The following is a 22998-nucleotide window of genomic DNA, read 5'->3' as shown; positions in this document are numbered from 1 at the left end:
AACAATTTTCCTAGTGATGGTGTCACACTTCCTTCTATACTTCTGTGAGATATTTAAAAAAATATTTTTTTTTAAGTGAGTTTTATAAATTAACTACTAAGTAATAATGAAACATGTGTGTCTTGTACTATCCTTTTAATTTAAACTAGTGTGAAACCCGTGACTCCGCACGAGTTCTGGTGTGGACCGGTTTTATGTTACCAGTTAGAATATGGAATTCAAAAATAATAGAAAAAATTAAAATAAATTATAAAAAAAAATAAAAAAGAAGTCTAAGATTAATATATAAGTTAAAATTAAAAATATTAAATGTGTTCCAATATAATATAAGAGTTTTTTTATAAACCACTAATATTTAGGTTTTTGTCGGCCACCTTGAGTAATTCATAATATTTTTAAAAAGACATTTTTTTTGAACAATAATTATTATTTTTCTGTATATAAAAATATATTTTCCTGTATTTATTTCTCGTATGTAAATATTATTTTTGTTTTAACATTCTTTATAAAATTATTGGAATCAATAGTAAATTTATTCCCGTATATATATTTTAATTTTTTGGATTAATAGTAAATTAATTATCGAAAACGGAATTCGATATCAGCATCAACCAAGTGGAAGACATGTGGTAGAGAAATAATCGTACTCAAACCAACAACCACATATTTAGATTCTATCACGGATGAACAGACCCACATATATGGGAGGAAAACCACGTATTTAGATTCTATCACGGATGAGCAGACCCACATATATGGGAGGAAGTGCAACTGCACCTCTTGATATTTCATCATTTAAACCAAATGTTTTCTTTTTGAGGTGGACATGACAAGCCTAACTTTTATCTCTTGTTAGTATATATTTCCTTTTTTTTATATAGAACTTGAGTTTTGTACCTTCAATTTTTTTAACCAAATTAACTCAAGATATTCGAGATAATTGAGCAACCCCTCCCATCCTCATTTTAACTTAGAAGGACCTTGCTATATTTGTATTACAAAAAATTCAAATGTACTTTACTTATTTAAACTGAAATGGGGAAGAGAACAAAAGATGTATATCCTTCCACTATTTGAGATGTATTCTTAATTTTTTCGTTTAGTTTTATAAACTAATTGATGAAAAATAATTTAAATTTGATAAAATTTTAAAATATATACAATTGAATTAATAATGTTCTCTTGTCAAGCTCACTATCTTTGCTAGGTAAGGGAGTGAATTCGACTAATAAAGTAAAAAAGAAAAGAGTTTGAAAATGAAAGTGTTGTGAAAAACGATACCAATAACAAAGTATAATAGGGAATTAGGGAAGAGAATAAGAACACAAGAATTGGTTATAACTGCTATTCTTTTACTTTTCCTTAAAACAAGATTACAAGTTTACAAGAATAACAAATAACCTCTCTCACCCTAAATTAGGATTTGCAGCTTAGCAATGATGAGAGACTAGTATGCTATTTATAATAAAACCTAACATACTAACTAATGGGCTTTTTCCACAAGGCCCATTACACAAGTCAACTTAATAAACAAGCTAACTTAACAAATTAGGGTTTAAACACTAAAACCTAATTTAACATGCTAACAACCCTAGCATCTTCGACACAAGCATGTGAACAACCTTCGACTTCATGCTTAACCCTGTCGAACCAAGAAGCTACCCTTCGGCCATACTAGAGTTCGATCCAAAATCTCACAAATCTCCACCTTGGATCTAACTCTACAACATCAAGGGAACAAACTAGCTTTCTTCATGCAGCTTTATCAACTGCATACAGTGGAAAAACTTGCAACTCGACAATGTCTTGGTGATCATATCAGCAGCATTGTCTTCAGTCGAAACCTTCAGCACTTGGACTTCTCCACGCTTGATTACTCCTCTGACGAAATGCAGCCTCACATCAATGTGCTTAGTTCGCTCATGATAGGCTGAATTCTTCGACAGGTGTATTGCACTTTGACTATCACATTTAACAGTGATACCTCGACCTTGAAGTTTCAGCTCCTTCGCAAAACCTTCAAGCCACAATGCTTCTTTCACAGCTTCAGTTAATGCAATGTACTCCGCTTCAGTGGTTGATAGAGCAACAACCTTCTGAAGTGTTGCTTTCCAACTAATTGCTGTGCCAAACATAGTGAAAACATATCCAGAAATAGATTTCCTGGAATCCATACAACCTGCATAATCAGAGTCGACATATCCTTCGATTACTGCTTTACCATCTTCACCCAAGGCTCCACCATAAATTAGGACTCTATTCAGAGACCCATTTATGTACCTTAAAATCCACTTCAATGCTTGCCAGTGAGCCTTTCCAGGATTCGCCATGTACCTGCTTACAAGACTTACTGCGTATGCTATGTCGGGTCTAGTACAAACCATAGCATACATCAAAGAACCAACTATATTAGCATATGGGATGCTATTCATATAGGCTCTTTCCACATCAGTACTGGGACACTGATCAATACTCAGCTTGAATTGAGGGTTTGTTGGAGTCACAACTGGCTTCGAATTCGACATACCAAACTTTTCAAGAATCTTCCGTAGATATGCCTCTTGAGATAGGCATAACTTCGACTTCTTTCTATCTCTTCGAATGTCAATTCCAAGAATCCTGGAAGCAGCTCCCAGATCCTTCATATCGAACTCCTTATTGAGTTCAGCCTTCACCCTCATCACATCTTCAACACTGTTGCTTGCTATGAGAATATCATCCACATAAAGCAACAAAATAACAAATGAATTACCAGGTCGAAATCTGAAGTAAACGCAGTGGTCGAACTGACTTCTAATGAAACTTATGCGTGCCATGAACTTGTCGAATCTCCTATTCCACTGTCGAGGAGATTGTTTCAGCCCATACAAAGATCTCTTTAACTCGCACACATAATCTTCCTTCCCCTTTTCGACATACCCTTCAGGTTGCCTCATCAGGATCGTTTCATCTAAATCACCATACAAGAACGCAGTCTTCACATCCATTTGTTCCAGTTCAAGATCGAACTGTGCCACCATGGCAAGCAACATTCGAATGGACCTATGCTTCACAACAGGAGAAAACACATCATTGAAGTCGACACCTTCTTTCTGAGTGAAACCCCTTGCAACTAACCTTGCCTTGTATCTTTTCGACATCACTCCTTCAATTCCTTCCTTAACTTTGAAAATCCATTTACAGCTGACTAACCTTGCCCCAGCAGGTTTCTTGATCAGTTCCCAGGTATGATTATCATGAAGAGATTTTATCTCATCATCCATGGCCTTCAGCCATTCAGTCTTATTTCGACTCCTCATAACTTCCTTATAGTCTCTAGGTTCTTCGTCTAGAACCTCACTTGCAGAGATTAAGGCATAAGCTATAAGATCTGCATATCCAAGTCTTTGAGGTGGCTTGATGACTCTTCTCGACCTATCTCTCGACAATAGGTAGTCATCGTCAGTTTCCTCAACTTCAGCATCTTCTGCTTCTTCTTCGACTTCATCTGGGATATGCAATTCAGCATCAACATGCTCCACCTCAACAGGAATCTCTACCTGTTCCAGCTCTTCGTCAGATGTTTCTGTACTTCGACCAACATCATCAGTTTTCTTAAAAGCCATTTCAGCTTCATTGAAAACTACATCTCGACTGGTGATACACCTCCTGTGACCTGGCTCTAGGCACCATAGCCTATAAGCTTTGACTCCTTCAGGGTATCCCATGAACATGCATTTCAGAGCTCTAGGTTCGACCTTGTCTTGCCTAATGTGAGCATAGGCTACGCAGCCAAATACTCTCAGTTTGTCGAGATCTGGTGGATGTCCCGACCAAACTTCTTCAGGTGTCTTCATATCTAACTCTGTCGAAGGACATCTGTTTATCAGATATGTTGCTGTCGAAACAGCCTCAGCCCAGAACACCTTTGTTAACCCCGCACTAGTCAACATGCATCTGACTCTCTCCAAAATAGTTCGATTAAACCTTTCAGCCAAACCATTTTGCTGTGGAGTACCTGCAGTAGTTCTATGCCTTGCAATACCAGAGGCAGCACAAAAACTGTCGAATGCCTCATTGCAAAATTCAAGGCCATTGTCGGTTCTCAACCTCTTGACCTTTCTGCCAGTCTGATTTTCAACCAGAGTCTTCCAACTTTTGAATTTCTCAAAAGTTTCATCCTTAGTCTTCTGGATGAATACCCATAATTTTCTGGAATAATCATCTACTATGGATAGAAAATACCTTGCTCCTGAATGTGATGGACACCTTGCAGGCCCCCAAAGATCAGCATGGATGTAATCAAGGGATCCATGTGTTCTTGATTTGCCTTTGTTGAACTTCACTCTGCAAGATTTTCCAAGTACACAGGGTTCACAAAACTTCAGCTTTTCGACTTTGTCTCCACCAAGCAGATTTTGTTTCCCTAATTCGACCAGACCCCTTTCACTGACATGGCCCAATCTCATGTGCCAGATTTCAGTTTTCGACAAAGGTTTCGTGGATGCAACATTTGTCGAACCACTTACAACTTCAGCCTCAAGGGTATACAAGCCTTGTTTCTTCACGCCTCTCAAGACTTCCTTCGAACCCTTCATGACTCTTAGGATACTTTTCTCTCCTTGGAAAACATATCCTTTCTTGTCGAATTCACCAAGAGAAAGCAGATTTCTCTTCAAATCAGGAACATACCTGACTTCAGTCAACAACCTTATTGACTCATCATGGAGCTTGAATCTAACAGATCCAATACCTGCAATCTTGCAAGCCTTGTTGTTTCCCAGCAATACTGATCCACCATCTTGATCACATAATTCCTCGAACAAGTCTTTGTTTGGAGTCATGTGCCAAGTGCAACCTGAATCCATAATCCACTCTCTCTTAGAGTCACTGCTTGAAACCACAAGAACATCAGATGATTCGAAATCATCTTGAACAATGGCAGCGTTGCCATTATCCTTACCTCCATGATATTTCAGGCGTTCAGGGCACACCTTTCTTGTGTGACCCTCCTTTTTACAATGGTAGCATCGAATGCCAGATGCTTCGCCACTGTAAGACTTCGACTGGCTTTTGCCTTTCTTCTTGTCGAACTTACCATCCTTTCGTAAGAGTTTTCCTTTAACGGCCAAACCTTCGCCAACAGTCGAAGGTTTATGCTCCTTTCGTTCATTCAAGTCCTTAGAGTATAAGGCTGATTGAACTTCTTCAAACGTCAGGGACTCCCTTCCATACAAGAGAGTTTCTTTGAAGTGAGCATGTGATCTAGGCAAAGAACACAATAGTAACAGCGCTTGATCTTCATCATCGATCTTCACATCAATATTTTCAAGATCAAGAATCAGCTTGTTGAACATATCCAACTGCTCAGCCAATACTTTGTCTTCAATCATCTTGAATGAATACAAAGCTTGCTTCAGGTAGAGTCGATTTACCAGCGATTTGGTCATATACAAACTTTCAAGTTTCACCCATAACCCTGATGCCGTCGTCTCCTTTGATACCTGTCGGAGAACCTTATCACCAAGGCTCAACAAAATTGCGCTGTGTGCTTTCTCGATCATAGTTGTCTTCTCCGCTGCCGTTAATGCAGCATTCATGGCTGCCTCTCCCTTCAACGCTTCCAAACAACCCTGCTGAACCAGTAGGGCTTTCATCTTCAAGCGCCACAGACCGAAATCATTCACTCCGGTGAATTTTTCAATCTCATACTTTGTTGACGGCATCTTCTCCACGCTCACCGCACCAATTTGTTGTGAAAAACGATACCAATAACAAAGTATAATAGGGAATTAGGGAAGAGAATAAGAACACAAGAATTGGTTATAACTGCTATTCTTTTACTTTTCCTTCAACAAGATTACAAGTTTACAAGAATAACAAATAACCTCTCTCACCCTAAATTAGGATTTGCAGCTTAGCAATGATGAGAGACTAGTATGCTATTTATAATAAAACCTAACATACTAACTAATGGGCTTTTTCCACAAGGCCCATTACACAAGTCAACTTAATAAACAAGCTAACTTAACAAATTAGGGTTTAAACACTAAAACCTAATTTAACATGCTAACAACCCTAGCATCTTCGACACAAGCATGTGAACAACCTTCGACTTCATGCTTAACCCTGTCGAACCAAGAAGCTACCCTTCGGCCATACTAGAGTTCGATCCAAAATCTCACAGAAAGGAAATAGGGTTTCCACTATGTCGAAGTCTAATATTAAAGAAACTATAATGTAAAGGTAAACATTGGAAAAAAGTAAGTAAAGTAAATAAAAATACTTTGCTTAAATATATAAAAGTTGGTGTACAGAATCATACATATAATTAGAATGGTACCAAAATAAAAGTTTGAAAATACTTTTTTTATATATGCACCAAAATGATTTTTTTCTGCATTTTCTTTTATGATGTATGACATTTGTGACTTTTTTTTTATTACCACCGGTATAGTCCGGTTCGGGGGATAAGCTCTGGCATCAAGTAGGCCAAGCCTACTCTCGATCGCAGTTGCGGGGATCGAACCGTGGTTCTCCCTACAAGTCCAGCGCCAATCACCACTGAATCAACTAACGATTGATTTTGTGAGTATATTTTTTGATGGTATCAAGATCAACATATTATGATTTTCTTTCACGTTTAATTCATTGCATATCTTTGCAAATCTTTCCATATCTCCTTTTCTCAATTTTTCTGTCAATTCTCATCCTCAACCTTATCTTTAAGATGTTTTATATATCTTTAAAACAAAAAAGCAATAAAAATATGGAAGTCTACTTCAGTCTACATCTTAAAAATACTAAGGAAGTCTATATCTTATAATTCATTTAACTTAATTTTATTAAATTTAATATTATTAAATTATAAACTAAATAATTATTTAACTTATAAATTATTAAATTATAAACTAAATAATTATTTAACTTATAAATTATTAAATTATAAACTATTTAATATAATGTATTAAATTAATTGAGTAATATAATAATTTATATATATTTTAAACTGATTGCAATATATGTTGTGACATAACAACATTAAAAATATGTACTCATATTTAGATTTACATGTCCCATTTCAATTTCAATCAATGTTCTTACTTGTCTTCTTCATATACAGTATTTTAATTTAATTAATTGATTATAAATCTATGAAGTCTAAATATTTGTCTTTTCAAAACAACTATACTTTTATCATTTTTTCTGTACATCTTTTCATATCAATCCTCTCACAATTCTCATCTCTCATTTACTTTTTTTTCCTACTTTCTTTTACCAATTCTCATCTCTCATTTACTTCTTTTACCAATATTTCACAATTCTCATTGACTAAAATAAAATTAGTCAAAAATTAAAAGATTTGATTAAATTGTTAGTCTTAAACATTATTTTATTTTAAAATAAAAATGTTTAAATTAATTTCTTTTAAAAATAAGATATATTAGAGAACAATCTTTTATTTATCTTAAAAGTAAAATAAGAGATATTAACAATTAAAAGTATAGTTTTTTTTTAAAATTAAATCAATTTCTAATAAAAAATTTATTAAAAAATTAAATGTATTGAATATTAAGATAAATAAAAGATTGTTTCACCTAAAAATAATAATAATTGAGAATCATTTTTTTTTATCCCTAAATAATTAATGAGAATCATAATTTTTCTATCTCATTCCTTTTTCTATCTCAAAAGAAATCTTCTTGATTATTATTTCTTTCTTTTTATCACCACATGTTCTCTTTCTTCCCACCCACGTGTCTTAGCATTACTGCTTCCACAAGATTTTCTTATCTCTTATCAGATACCAAAACAACATGTTACTTATTTCTTGTAATTCTTTATCTCTCTACTCCCAGATTTCATCTACAACACTCTCATTTATTCATACCAAACCCAAAATTCTAACACAAAACCCTTATTTTTTTTCATCTATTCATCAGTCGTTCAACCTAACTCTTTGAAAAGTAAAGAAATTTGATTTGTCCCTTCAAACGCAAAACTTCCATCATCATTCTTTTCCAAGATCCACCATTCAAATGAAAACTCAAATTTCTTCACTACCCTCATCCATTATTCAAACAAAAGTTTATTCATTCAACCTCAATCTACAAAATAAAATCAAGAAAGTATATATTATCCAGAAAATACATAGATGGTAACATATTCTTTTAGATCTACAACCTAAAAAAACAAAAAACAAAATTAAAAACTTACTCTTTTCTTTTATCAATGTTATTTAACTTTTTCCATCTTATATGTAAATCTACAACCTGTAAAAATAAAAGAAGTGAAAAAATATTAAAAAGATGAAAAAATATGGGTTTTGTCATGAAGTTCAAAAATAGCAAAAGAAGATCTATAATATCCAGGATGATTACATATATGTATAGATCTACAACTTAAAAAAAAGTTAAAACTTACACTTTTTATATGGTTTAAAGTCAGTTTGCGTCTTGGTATATAGATCTATAACCTGAAAAAAATAAAATAAATAACTATGTAAAAAATAACCGTAACCTTCATCAAATCATCAGTAATTTTTTTTAAAGAAGATGAAGAGAGAAGAAAGAAGAGGAAGAGGAAGGGAGTGATGAGAAAAGAAAGAGAGGAGAAGAAGAACGTGCACAGTAGAGGGAGAGAAAGAGAAAAAAAAGTACGTGAGAGAGAAAAGATAGATACAGAGAAGAAAAACAAAAACAATAACTTTTAGAAATCATTAGTTACAATTGGACCATGTCAGAATTTAGTCACAAAAAGTAATAATTGGACACAATTTAACCCTCATTTGAATAGGTGGCAAATTTAGAACAAAGGGCAAAAATGAGTTTTCCAGGTACATCTGTTTTCTTATTTTATAGATTTTATTTACACGGATTGATGCCCTTTTATATAATTGGCCAAATAATCTTGTATTGTCCAATCAAAGAGACCACTTTTGTCAAGTAGCGATACATTGTTGTTTTCATTCAAGTTTCTTACATCCATTTGCCCGAGTAACAATGAGGTGCATCATTTCAAACAATTGGACTTCATATTATCACTTCTGATTCTCTTCGTACATCATATATCTCTCCCCTCAATTTCTCAAGCTCAAACTCCAACAAAATCATCATTTCCTTCTTCCAGATCCAGTTTCTTCCATTTTCATTTGAGGTATTATCGTCTGCATTTACATTTGAGGATGGTCGTGAGCTGCTCGGTGTGGTCTCGATGTTTTCATTAAAGTTGTTGGCTGAATCAGAGAAGTAAGCAGAGGTTTGAATGGTGGTTGTGAAGGATAGAAAAACACTTAGAAAGGGGGGGGGGGGGGTTTGAATAAGTGTAGTTTCAAAAACTCGTAAGATAAAAATAATTTGCACAAGTATTTTTATCCTGGTTCGTTGTTAACTAAACTACTCCAGTCCACCCTATACAAGGTGATTTACCTCAACTGAGGATTTAATCCACTAATCACACGAGATTACAATGGTTTTCCACTTAGACAACTTCTAAGTCTTCTAGAGTCTTCTGATCACAACTTGATCACTCTAGGAACAACTGCTTAGAGACCTTCTAAGACTTCTCTAGAGTATACTGATCACAACCCGATCACTCTAGTCCTTTACAATTTAATGTAAACAAATTCTAAGAGTATTACAATTGCTTCTTAAAAGCGATAATCACAAACTGTGATATTTCTCTTACAGATTTAAGCTTAGACTCACTAAAGTATTACAACAGTAATGTAGTGAGGTTGAAGATGAAGTTTGATAGCTTTTGAAGTGAACAGCAAGATAGTATCAGAGATAGTTCAGAATTCGTTCAAAGTGCGTCCAAAATTCGTAACCTTTCTTCTCATCAGAACTTCATATTTATAGGCGTTTTGAGAAGATGACCGTTGGGAGCATTTAATGCTTTGCGTATTCCGTACAGCATTGCATTTAATGTTTCACTCTTTTGTCAACTACCTCGAGCCTTGCGTTTGCTGTGACTACTGACGTTGCAGTTAATAGCTTCTAACGTTCCTTTTGTCAGTCAGCGTAGCTTGCCATCTAGTACTTGATTCTGATTTGTTCTTTGTAAATACTACGTTGAATATCATCAGAGTACAAACAGCTTGGTGCAGAGCATCTTCTGATCTTGATATGCTTCTGAGCGTGATTCCATGACTTCAGTGCTTCTGCTTCTGAACTCAAGTTCTTCTGATGCTTCTAATAGACCATGTTCTGATTCTTCTTGACCATCTTCTGATGTCTTGCCAGACCATGTGCTGAAGTTGCATACTGAACCTTCTGAGTCAAAGCTTCTTAGCGCTGATTTGTGCATACTCTTTATATATTTCCTGAAAAGGAAATTGCATAGGATTAGAGTACCACATTATCTTGAGCAAAATTCATATACATTGTTATCATCAAAACTAAGATTATTGATCAGAACAATTCTTGTTCTAACAGGTTGTGCGTTGCTTCACAGTTGCAAGGTGTGTGGTTTGCAGGGTTCACGATGGCTACGATTTTGTTGTCGTTTGTAGTGTTCCGAAAATAAGCGAAGGAGGAGGAATGGTTACACGATGGTGGAATTTGTTAGATGATAGTGAGTGTTTGAAGTTGTTTTCGAAGGTTTATGGTTGTGGATCGGGAAAGAAGCACTGGAAGAGTGTAGTTGGTGTTCATTTGGACGGAGAAGGAGGAATGAAGGCAAATTGCACTAGGTGGTTGAAGTTTTGAGGTGCAACTCAGTTATGGTGGTCGGAGCATGGTTTGTTGTTCTATGAAATTTCACAAATATGATTGTCACATGAAGAAGAATTTTCATAATCGAGTGTGCATCTCAGTTTCTAGGGTTTTAAAATTATTAAAAAATTAGTTCTAGAAGTTTACATTGTATGTTAGATCTGAAATTTCACAACTATTATTCTGTCATGAATAAGAGTTATTCTTATTCAGATTTGATTTTTTCAATTTTTCATTTCACATTAAAAAAAAGTGATGCCTAGATAAACTTCTTGATCATATTATGGTTTGAGAAGTATGAAGTTTCTTATTCATGTTTATTGCTTATTGTTTGGGTTGTTTACTTTGCTGCGTGTTTTTCCCGATTGAAGAGACATGATGACGGATTCTATTTACAAAGAGAGATGCATTCATGTGAATGATGATCACACACCACGTTTATAAACTCAGGCCAGGTAAATTCCAACGAAACATGATAAATTTTCATGTTTTCTTAAATTCCATGAATTTGATTTTAACATATAGCTACTTGCATAGACATGTTGATAATCACTGAGTCGAGAAAATTCTCGATCCAAACTTTACTTGATTGATTGACAGACACATTTCGCAACCTTAAAAATGTACTTCGAAGTTCTCGAACCTCGACTAAAGCATGGTGTTATACCCCAAAATTTGCCCGCATCTTTTTTCAAGAAAACTTCAATCTAAAAATTAAAAGTTTCATATAATCTTGGATTTTCATATCCTGATTTATGAATACTTGGTTTTTAGAATTTTTCTTATACGGTATTTTGGCTCGCTGTTGAGTTTATTCTTACGCAAACGCCAAGTACTGTTTATTACTTCACACACGCTATTTATTTGAGATTCATTTACAGATAAATAGTACTGACGCAATTGGTACAGAGTTAAATCTTTTGCAGGCGCAAAGTCCGGGGATTCAGACCGTACTGGTAACAAGTAAATTATTATTGATTTTGTTTCCCACTAATTTTTGTACTATTTTCCATTATTTTCAAAATCTTTTCCTTTCCATTCAAATCTCTTCTTTCAAAATCAAATCCTAACTTTATTCTATACATCTCTTTTTTCAAACCCTACCATACACTTTCTTTCAAATCCTACTTCCACTCAAATTTTCCTTTTGTACGGAATCACTTCATTCCCCAACGTCTCTATCCTTCTTTTCATTCTATAAATACCTCTCATTTTTTTCATAAAATCTCACATCAAATTCTAACTCATCTCTCAAATTTCTACTTCATATTCATTCTCTCTTCTTCCCCCGGCAAAAATGGCGAAGCGGATAGAGTCGTGTTTTCTTATGATCATCACCGTCGTGGTGGTAATCATGTCCTTCTTCTGTCTACATAGCCCTGAAAAATGTGGACCTGGGATGTTGACACTCCCAATCATCTACATGTTATTATTTGTAGCTTGGGTTATTAATCGTCATTCTTAAAGTTTGCCGTATCTCTTATTTCTTAATGTACCGTTTACTCGTCGTACTGTTCATTATAGTATGTAATATTTGTACTGTCAGTATTAAATGTCGTACTATTTGTCATATTGTTGCTTAATTATCCAGATAATATTTTGTGTGTTTTCTGCCAGTTAAATATTTATTTTTCTGTGCATTAAATGATTTTCAGGGTTATTATCGGTAATTTTACTCGCATACAGTACATATTATTTATTTATTACGTCCGTGTTTTTCTAACAAGTCATGTAAATAAATTTTCATCATTAACACAAAACAAAACCAAAAACAAAAACAACAAAAATATTAACTTTGACTGTTGAATTTTCACTTTAACTGCTACATGCCTGAACAGTCAGTTGACAGTCAAACCGCTGACAGTGCAATTCTCCGTGTTTTGTACCATCAATCAAATCAAACTTTTGCATTTCAAAATTCCAAGATTTTTGTCCTAGAAGTCTTCTGAATATCACATGATTAGCAGAGACTCAGCACTGCACAAAAATCAGGTACGCTTAACTGTCTCCTACACAAACAGTCCCTAACTAGGGTTTTTTGTTTTTTTCAGGAGAACAAGTTTTTTGAGACTTCAAATGGATTTCATGGACCTCCATATATCTCAAAGTACCATCATAAAAATTTTCAAACTTCAATTCGCTCAGACGCACAGTCAGCAGCTCAAACAGTCAACAGACGACCCGTTTGACCAAAAAGTCAACAGATAGTCAAAAATGAAATTTTTTGTCAAAGTCCATATTTTGTCAAAGTATTTATCATTTGATCATTGGTTGATCATAATTCATCAAGGAAAGATCAAAAATCAACAAAACCCTAAGTTTCAAAATTAGGGTTTTCTCCTAAAAAGTCAACTGAACTTTGACTGGTCATAACTCTCTCATCCTTCATCCAAAAAATTCAAACCAAAGCTCATGTTGAAGGAAATTCAATTATCTTTCAAATGCAATTGGTCCCATGGTCATTAGATTCACCATTTGAAAAATATGGACAAAGACATTACAGGTCATTTTCAAAGTCAACAAAAAGTCACTTTTTTCAAAAGGACACACAAGGAGCATGGAAAATCATTTTGATATGAGACCAAAGACATTGGTTAGAGGACTCTTTGAGGTTTCCAAAAAGTGCAAGAACTCCTTCATATGATAAAAATTGAGGGATTTACACCTTGTTGAAGTTGGCTAAATTTTGGGAAAATGCATGAAATCAACATTGATCAAAAATGTTTTTCTTCCAAATGAAACCCAATTTTCATGGTCCAAACATGTTTCCCATGATGTAAAGGGCCTCCCACGACCAACCTAAGGCCCATAACATTTTTATTTCATTTTTGGTTTAATTTTATCACATTTGAAATTAAATTGAAAAAGAAATGGTAAAGGATAATGATGTAGCTTTAATCTTAAGCTAAAGCCTCCACAATTGACTTAATTCTGCAGCAAGAAGCAAGTACAACAGGCTAGGGCAAGAGGTGTGGAAAAATCAAGCTATGGTTGGTTGAAATCAAAGCTACATGTATTAAAGAAGTCAAAAATTCAACAACAACAATCAATGCTTCCTAGCTTAGTTCTTAAGCACTTCTATGTCTATAAATGAAGGAGCATACTTCAGTAATGAAAGAGACACGAATTGAGAGCCATTCATATGCTTGTAACATACTTGTATCAACTTGAATTTTTCAAAGAAATTTAAAATTCGAATTTTAATTTCTAGCTTGTTTCAATACAAACTAAATACTCAAACACATTCCCTGACCCTCACTAAACATAACCAGATCAATTGCAAGCTGTGGTGTCGTTTTCTTTTACCTCCCCGTTTCACTTGGGAGGACGGCACGCTAAACCCTTCACGCGAAATTTGGAAGGAGAATGCGCCCGTGGTGGGATGAATTTTATTTCAGTTCTTCCTACGATATCACACGAACTTTCTTATTTGTCCTACGAGTAGGAAAGGGGAAAAAAGATCTCAACTAAACCCTAGGAGTTTGCTAAGTGTGGGGATTTCACCTAGACTAGAAATTCTGGAGTCCGGGGGGTCGGTTATACATAGGGAAGTGTTTAAACACCCTACATATCTGTAGTACTCTACAGGAACCTTCTCTGTGTCATTGTGATTGTGTTTGCTGCTAATGATTGGGAAAGTTTCTCCTTTGTATTAGGAGAAGGAATTGAATTGATTTTAAAAGACAGACAGACAAACTGACTATTTTTGGTATTTTATTAGCTCGCTGAGATTCCTTGTGAACCTCATGCCTACATATCCCTAGTGGAAGTCAGAGCTTAATGTAGTTCGGGGAACTAACTAGGGAAATTAATTGTTTTTGGTGCCTTGCTTGAAGCTCAAGGTTGAAGCTTGGAATTAAATCTCTGTTTACAGTAAAGAGACATGAAATCATCTCTACAGAGAGGTATTAGTACTATTCTACCACAAACATTTAAAGGAGTGACAGAATAACTGAATTCATTTCATTCAAGAGGGGGACCTTACTTGTGTATGTGCAAGTATACCAGTCAAATGCCTCTTAAATGAAAGAAAGATGCTCATCCAAATTAGGGAAAGTTACCACATGTCTGGGTTTTACTGCCAGCTCATGCCTTTCAAAAATCCTAAATGGGAGACTTGATTAAAATTGAAATTGAAATGTTTGTTTGTTTGAATGTGGTAGAGTAGTAAAAATATCTCTCTATAGAGATAAGCTATGTCTATCTACTGTATAAAAGATTTGACTTTAGCTGGCTTGTATGAGGCCCAAGCTTGAGGCTTTTTGATTGATTTATTAATATTATCGACTCTGGGAGATGACTCCACTGGGGATTAATTATAGGGTATTTTTGTGTTCTGTACAAAGCCCAGAATTGAGGCTGACTCTACTTAGGGAGACTCTATTTGTGTGCCTTGTACAAAGCCCAAGGTTGTGGCTGACTGTTGAGGATAATTGAATGAATGACTCTATTTTATGTGCCTTGTACAAAGCCCAAGGTTGTGGCTGACTCTAGCTAGAAAAAAACATTATTTTCTGCCTTGTACAAAGCCCAAGGTTGTGGCGGACTCTTAAATGAATTAAGTATGGATGACTATATGGGGAAAAGATCCTAGGTGTTAGGAATCTTTGACACATGAAAAATATGGTTTATCTGCCTTGTACAAAGCCCAAGGTTGTGGCTACTGAGTGATGAAGAACTCACTGGGGAGACTCTATTATTTGCCTTGTACAATGCCCAAGGTTGAGGCTGACTCTTGACAGGGGAGTTTTATTGTTTGGGTGCCTTGTATGAAGCCCAAGGTTGAGGCTAACTATTTTTGTTGGTTTTGACTCTACTGAGGAGGTTTTATTTATTAAAAGACTGTTTTTCTTTGGAAGCTAACCCTTTCCAGGGATTTTGACTCAGCTGGAAAATTTGTCTGTTAAAAGACTGACTTTATCATGTTTTTTGGAGGCTGACCCTTTCCAGGGGTTTTGACTCTTTTTTGGGGGAAATTATCTCCTAAGAGAAATGAATCTTTATTTTTTGACATTTTTATTAATTGACTTTGGAGGCTAACCCTTTCCAGGGGTTTATATTAAAAATGAAAGAATGTGTGGAAGCTAACCCTTTCCAGGGATTTATTGAAATGGAGGTTGATTTTAATTGACTTTGGAGGCTAACCCTTTCCAGGGGTTTGACATTTTTTAGACAGATGTTGGAGGCTAACCCTTTCCAGGGGTTTTATTGAAATGAAGGAATGTGTGGAAGCTAACCCTTTCCAGGGATTTTGTGATTGAAAAGTGGATGGCAGAAAGATTATCTAATGGAGACTTCTTGTTTAAAGCCCAAGATGAAGGCTGACTCAATGCTGAGGATGACCCAAAGCATGGATCCTAGACTCTGCTAAGGAAGATTGATGAAGATAAGGGTGACAGAGACTGTCCATGTCTCTCATTCCAAAAGGTGTACTCAATGCAAAATTGAGACAAACTTAGCTTGTTTAAAGTCTGGTTTAAATTGGAAGAAACTCACCAGGGTAGGCTAAAAGGTGACTAAAGACCTGTTCCTATGTTTATAAGAAACCTGATGGGTCCTTGTATACAAGCTCAAGAGGAAGCTGGAAATGCTTTTAAGAAGCCTGTGGGTCCTTGTACAAAGCCCAAGAGGAGGCTAATCGAGGGTCCTTGTTATAGCACAAGAGAAAGCTATGTAGTTTTGAACTTATTTTGGCTCTAAGCAAATGGGTAAGAGGTTTCACCGGGAATAATTCCTCTTTGGGTGGATGTGTCCTATTATTTGGATTCTAAGGTTTTTGCCAAGATGTTTCACCGGGAATAATTCATCTTGGGGGTTTGAACTACAGATCTCTAATTAGGAAAGAGCCTTCACCGGGAAGACATTCTCAATCCTAGGCCATATTCCTATAATATATATATAGTTTAACTGTCCTAGGGTTTATACTCAAACGTAGTTCTAAACTAATATATGCACAGTTTATATTTGACAGTAATTTAAATAAAGACTGTAAATTGAAAGCTTGTAAAGCCTAACCTGGATGGAGTGGAGGCCTTTGAAGAAGTATGTACAGAGCCTCAACAGTATTTTTGTTGTTTTGTTGATAATAGTTGAATATTTATGATAAACAGTTAATGGTTTTTGAAAACAGAAGAAGTGAAGATGGACAAAGGTCACATAGGTATCTGAAGAGTTTCACCGGGAATAATGCCCTTCAAATACCAGAAGAATGTTTTGAAAACAGAAAGAAGATTTTGAAAATACAGTTTTGAAAACAAGCTAAGAAGAGAAGGTTTTTGGGACTTACACTCTATTAGAGGCCCAGTACTTTACAGTACTGGTGTAAAAGCAATTTGAAAATGATTTGGAATGATACAAGGTTTTGTTGTTTGAAAACCTTAATCATCCGTTTAATTAGAGATTGAAAACAGTTTTGAATATTGACAAAAGTCAACTTAATCAAAGTAAAAATAAAGATTTTTACTTAATTAAGACCTAAACAATTAGGGTTTTATCATAAACTTTATTTACAAAATGATTAGGTTAAAACAAAGTGAATATATGTATTTAAAGTATTTAAGAAAACACTTAAAACATACTATTTTAAACCTAATAAAAATATATGAAATAAATAATATTTTTATGATTTTTTTTATTATTCACAAAATAGGTATATTAAATGATAAGTGTGTGAAAAATGAAGTGAAAATAAATTAATTTGATAGGTTAAATAAATATGTGAAGTTTGTGAGAAAATGGAAGAAATTGTGTGTTAAAAAAAATAGTTTTGGCCCTTGGAGGGTTTGAACCCACGCCCTCTAGGTTACACACTCAAAACAAACACCACTGAGCCAACGCGCGTGTGGTGATAGTAACTTGCATTCATTTGGTTATGTTTCAAAACAACTAGTAAATCATTGAAAAATAAAAGAAACAAAAAGTCTGGGGCGAGGGGGATTCGAACCCCAGACTTGAGGCATGATGAGACTAAGGGCGTATGGGAGGCCACTAGGGCAAGTTTGTTCAGTCGTTTAAGGAACGCATACCATTCAAAATAAAATAAACTTTGGCCCCAGATTCAAATTTTGCGCGCCATGGCCATAGTCATCTTCTTCCTCGAGCTCAAAGATTTTCAAAATCCTAACTCTCTGGTTTCTCAACTAAATGACATGATGTAAACATCAATCTTGTTCTAAATTTCCTCACGAATCCAGATATGTAACTAACATTTATTTATATGAACTATAGCTACCTAATTTCTCAGAAAACTCTAAGAACATATAAACCCTAAATTTGAAATTAAATGACAAACAAGATGAATAAATGCAAGATGATAGAGGGTTTTCAATCCTCTGATGATACTAAACAAGATAGAATCGAGCTTTAACTCAGTGAGTGCTTAAATTAAAGAGGTGAAGTTCAGAAACTTACCTCTGAAAATGGAGGTCGTGAGGATGATTGAGAGCACCTGGGTTTGAATGAATGATCTCAATAGCTTCCCTGAGACTCAATGATGCTAACTGAATGCTTATTGGAGCTTGAATCCTCCTGAATTGCTCTATGGACCTCCCTCGATTTCAGCTTCAAGTGAACATGGAGGTTGTTGAATTTGGAGTTACAGATGAGCTGCAGCCATCTGGTTAGCTTCACTATGACCTGAGGAGTGTGCCTGGATGATTGGCTTGACTTGAAACCTCCTGAATCACTCTATGGACCTCCAACTGCAAATGCTCCAAAGTGAGAGCAACAATGGTGTTCCTCTACTTACAGAAGTGATCCAGGTGCTTGGATCACCTCAAATGACCTCCCTTGAGATGTTAGAATGCTCACTTTCCAAAGATAAGCTCTGGTTTGAAGAAATCGATTCTTCTTGCCAAAGAACTTTGAAAAACAATGAACATGAGAAGAGAAAGAGAAAGCAAGGAATATGGTTGCTTTGGTGTGTTTTTTGAATGAGAATGAGGCCTCTATTTATAGGCAAATGTCTCAGTACTGATTGGGAGAGTGAGCTTGCTTAGTGAAGCAAGTTTGGTTTCTTAGCCATGAAGAAATTTCAAAGAATATCCAAGTGTGATCATTGCATTTTCGAGCCACCTCCCCTATCCATTGATTCTATCTGATCTTAGGGGACAATTCAGATGCAAAGTGAGCTCTAATTGGTTGGTGAGAAGATTCCTTGGGTGATTCATCAATTTGCCATAAATTCTCAAAAGTAATCATTACATAATCACATGTTCTTGTTTTAGGAATCTTCTTCAATTATCATGGCATGGTGAAAATGAATGCATGGTATTGTTTCAGACATGTTATGGGTCGTGTAGCATCCATTCATGAAGCAAAATGCACAAAATTGCAAAGTTCCAATTTGCACATGACCTATAATTTTACTTCATGAGGCCAACTTTGAACAAGCATAACTCCTAGCTCAAATTGAATTTGGAGAAGGTTGAACACAATTTGGAAAGCCCTAAACATCTACTTTAAATCATTAGTTTATGTCTTCTTCAGAATCATTTGGGAAATTTGTGAAAAATGAGCCCAAAGTTGGATGAAAACTAGGTTAAAACACTTAGAAAAATTTCTAAGTGTTTATGGCCTAAACTTCAAAATTTCCAAAACTTCATAAATGGTTGATCTTTTGAAAAAAGTTCCTTTGTAAGATGTTGTTTTATTTTGCAAGATCTACAACTTTCATGTTGGAAGTTTTTTGAGTTGTGTAGGTGAAATTTTGAGTTCTCACCATGCCCTCAAAAACCCTAATTCCCGACTTTTTGCTCCTTGATGAATTTCTTTGAATTTCTTTGGTCAAATGACTTTGACATCCATATATTGATGATATTGATCTTTGAAAGTCATTTTTTGACCAAAAACCTTAAAAGTCAATGATGATCCTTCACAGTTGACTTTTCCCTGACAAAGTGAATTTTTGGGCTTTTGTGAAGAAACAAGATCTTCTCCTCAAATGAATGATGTAAATGGATTATATTGAGGTAGTAGAGATTCTTGAATCATGTCTTGAGTTTTGGATCCATGCCCTGATTAAAAGTCAACCATCCTGGTGAATTAGGTCAAAAACCCTAATTGTCGACCATATGAAAATAATGACTGTAGACTTTGAATTGGGGTGTAATGTCCAGTGGATCTTGTCATATGAGTTATTTGTAGATGATTGATGTCTTTGAATGATCCCCTGGGGCTTTTTAGGGTTTCCCAAAGGTGATCCCTGATTTTAGTCCTTGATAGGCTCCAAACCCTAGTCTGTTGATCTGAGTAATCCTGTACTTAGATAACTGGGTGTCTTAATCAATCATAGGTGTAATAATGAGGATTTTGAGTCTTATGCTTGTATTAGAGACTAATCCCTCTATTGATTGATCCTTTGCCTGAGTTTTCTTGTCTTTGAACACCCTCGATTGAATGTCAGGCTGCTCTGGGTACTTGCTTTGACTTGATGAAAATCCTGAAGATATGTCATCTCAGGGGGGTCAAAAATTAGGGTATGACAGATGCCCCTATTTAAGTTTCTTTTAACTGGAGGGAGAGAGATTGATATCTCGATCTCTCTTGCGTAAAAGATACTTAAATATCAAAGAATGCCCGAATTTTGGGCGCTCCTGAGATGATAAAATCTTTGCATGATTTGATCCCGTTGTCGCACTTGGCGGGGAATGAGGAGACAAGCCCCTATAGAAATACTTGATGTGGATTCTGGTGAATGGATGGCAATGTAGGATGCGCAATCCATCTTCTTTAACTAAGTGTTGACACTTAGAAAAAGGTAAACAACCTCCTCTCGTTCCGGATGTCCAAATCTCGAAACTGGTCTCAGTTGTGATTTTGGACAATATCTCAGATAAAGAGAAAATTTCCAAAGGTTTGTTTCCTCATCAAACTTCTCATCAGCACTTGGAGATGAGATACCATTTGACGGTAATAAAGAAACTTCAAAGATTTGTTTCCTCATCAAACTTCTTACCAGCACTTGGAGGTAAGATACCATTTGATGGTAATAAAGAAACTTCAAAGGGTTGTTTCCTCATCAAACTTCTTATCAGCACTTGGAGATGAGATACCATTTGATGGTAATAAAGAAACTTCAAGGGTTTGTTTCCTCATCAAACTTCTTACCAGCACTTGGAGGTAAGATACCATTTGATGGTAATAAAGAAACTTCAAAGGTTTTGTTTCCTCATCAAACTTCTTACCAGCACTTGGAGGTAAGATACCATTTGATGGTAATAAAGAAACTTCAAAGGGTTGTTTCCTCATCAAACTTCTCATCAGCACTTGGAGATGAGATACCATTTGATGGTAATAAAGAAACTTCAAAGATTTGTTTCCTCATCAAACTTCTCATCAGCACTTGGAGATGAGATACCATTTGATGGTAAATAAAGAAACTTCAACATCTTCCCTTTTGATTTGGCATCTTTGAAAGTTTGTCATATGGGCCCGCGCTCTTTTGAGGGGCTAATGACTTTGTTTGAAGGCGGACGAACTGTTTTTGGGGTGAAAACTGCCATTCGTCGACTGGTGCCTGGGGAATCAACAAACTGTTTTCCTAAGAGGAAAACTACCATTCATCGACTCTGTGGGGAACTAAACATCCCTGAAACAGACAAACTGTTTGAAGAAACTGCCGTTTGTCGATCTCTTGAGTATTTAACAGACAAACTGTCTTTTCTTGGGAAAAGACTGCCATTTGTTGACTCCGCTGGGGATCATGAACTATCTTCTGGATGAAGACTACCATTCACTGATTCTGCTGGGGAATCATTTGTCGATCTGCTGGGAGATTCTGAATTTTTCTTTGACGAAAAAGTGGCATCTCTCGACCTTGCTGGGGAAATACCAAAACTGTAGGGAATTCCAAAATGTGAAGCAGACTATCTTATTTGAAGAAGACTGTCGAATGTCGCTCTGCAGGAGATTCTCGGCTGAGGAATTCCAAAAGTGAACAAACTATCTCTCTGAGGGAGACTACCATTTGTTGACTTGCTTGGTGAGATCCTTGTGTATGAACTGTTGTTTCGAAGGAAAAAGTTTCTCCGGAACTTGCAGGGGAAACTTGAGTTCATGCCTCAATGACTTAGGCATTCACAGGATCAAAGCCTGATTCGGCTATGCAGTTATGATGTAATGTATGCATGAATATTATGACAATGATAAAATGTAAAGTGAATGTGAATAGAATTGTCGCAGATGTAAAATCCTAAGATACGACTTGAATTCTTGTGGATCAGAAGAGGTCCTCTTCTTGGAGTTCGAACTCTGTTGGGAATATATGGTTATCAGTTGTCCGCTGTCCGAAGTGAGTAATACGAATTGAAGTAAAGATCCGTCATCGGGAGATGTTCGCAAAGCGACCTCATGGGGAAAACTTGGTTCCCGGAGTCTCAACCGTTCTCGGAGCAACTGTTTGCATTCTTCCTATTGTTTGTAAACCTCAGAAAGAAATTTCACCTTTATTTTTGCAAGTAAATTCATTTTTATTTTATGAAAACATTTGTTTCAAGAAATTGACTGTTTAAACTTAAAATGCATTTCAAGAAACTGAATAAGACTAGATTGCGAAGGAAAAGCACAAGGCTCAAATTATTATATATGGAATGGTAATCAGCCAAATGCTTGATTCCATGGAGTATTTACAAAGTTGGAAATTGGTAATTTTCGGGAAAAGGGCTACGATGAAACGTGACGACCGTTATCTTTCCCTTCCACTCAGAGTTGCGCTATATTCGTGCTTCGTAGAAGATGACCTGCTGATGATGAATACTCCGCTATGGATTTTTGAATGATCAAGTTTGTCCTGAACACAGTTACTTGCCATATATCCCTAACTTTTGCGTAAACTACCCCTTTCGGGTTTTAAGTCTACCGGGATTGATTAATATATTTTTTATGTCTCTAATTTTTGCCTGAATCGCCCTTTCGGGTTTTCTATTCACCGAGACGCTCTTTTTTTCCTAAGTCGCTCTTTGCGAGTTTTCAACTTAGCGAGCTGTTCTTTTGTTTATTTAGGCGAAGTATTTCTTGACTGCGTCGACGTTCACAGGACGGGTGAATTCTTCTCCATCCATAGTCGTGAGTATTAAGGCTCCTCCTGAGAAAGCTCTCTTGACCACGTAGGGGCCGTCATAATTGGGAGTCCATTTCCCTCTCGAATCTGTGAGAAAAGATTGAATCTTTTTGAGTACAAGGTCGCCTTCTTTGATTGTGCGAGGTCGAACCTTTTTGTCGAAAGCTTTCTTCATTCTTTGTTGATATAGCTGACCGTGGCATAAAGCTGTCATGCGCTTTTCTTCGATTAAGTTCAATTCATCGA

At 35.7% G+C, this 22998-nt stretch overlaps 1 long non-coding RNA gene across 1 annotated transcript; it reads right to left on the bottom strand.

Moving 5' to 3' along the window:
* Window positions 1-7584: 7584 nt before the first annotated feature.
* On the bottom strand, window positions 7585-8654 carry LOC131607847 (uncharacterized). The gene is made up of 3 exons (XR_009285425.1): window positions 8404-8654; window positions 8197-8252; window positions 7585-8087 (listed from the first exon to the last, which is right to left on the bottom strand). It is a non-coding gene; the product is annotated as an uncharacterized LOC131607847 (long non-coding RNA).
* Between the last annotated feature and the right edge of the window lie 14344 nt (window positions 8655-22998).

The sequence above is a fragment of the Vicia villosa genome, linkage group LG1 (genome assembly GCF_029867415.1).
Source record: "Vicia villosa cultivar HV-30 ecotype Madison, WI linkage group LG1, Vvil1.0, whole genome shotgun sequence".
NCBI classification, from domain to species: Eukaryota; Viridiplantae; Streptophyta; class Magnoliopsida; order Fabales; family Fabaceae; genus Vicia; species Vicia villosa.
The sequence above is the reverse complement of the archived record's forward strand: the minus strand, read 5'-3'. Positions and strand labels throughout refer to the sequence as shown.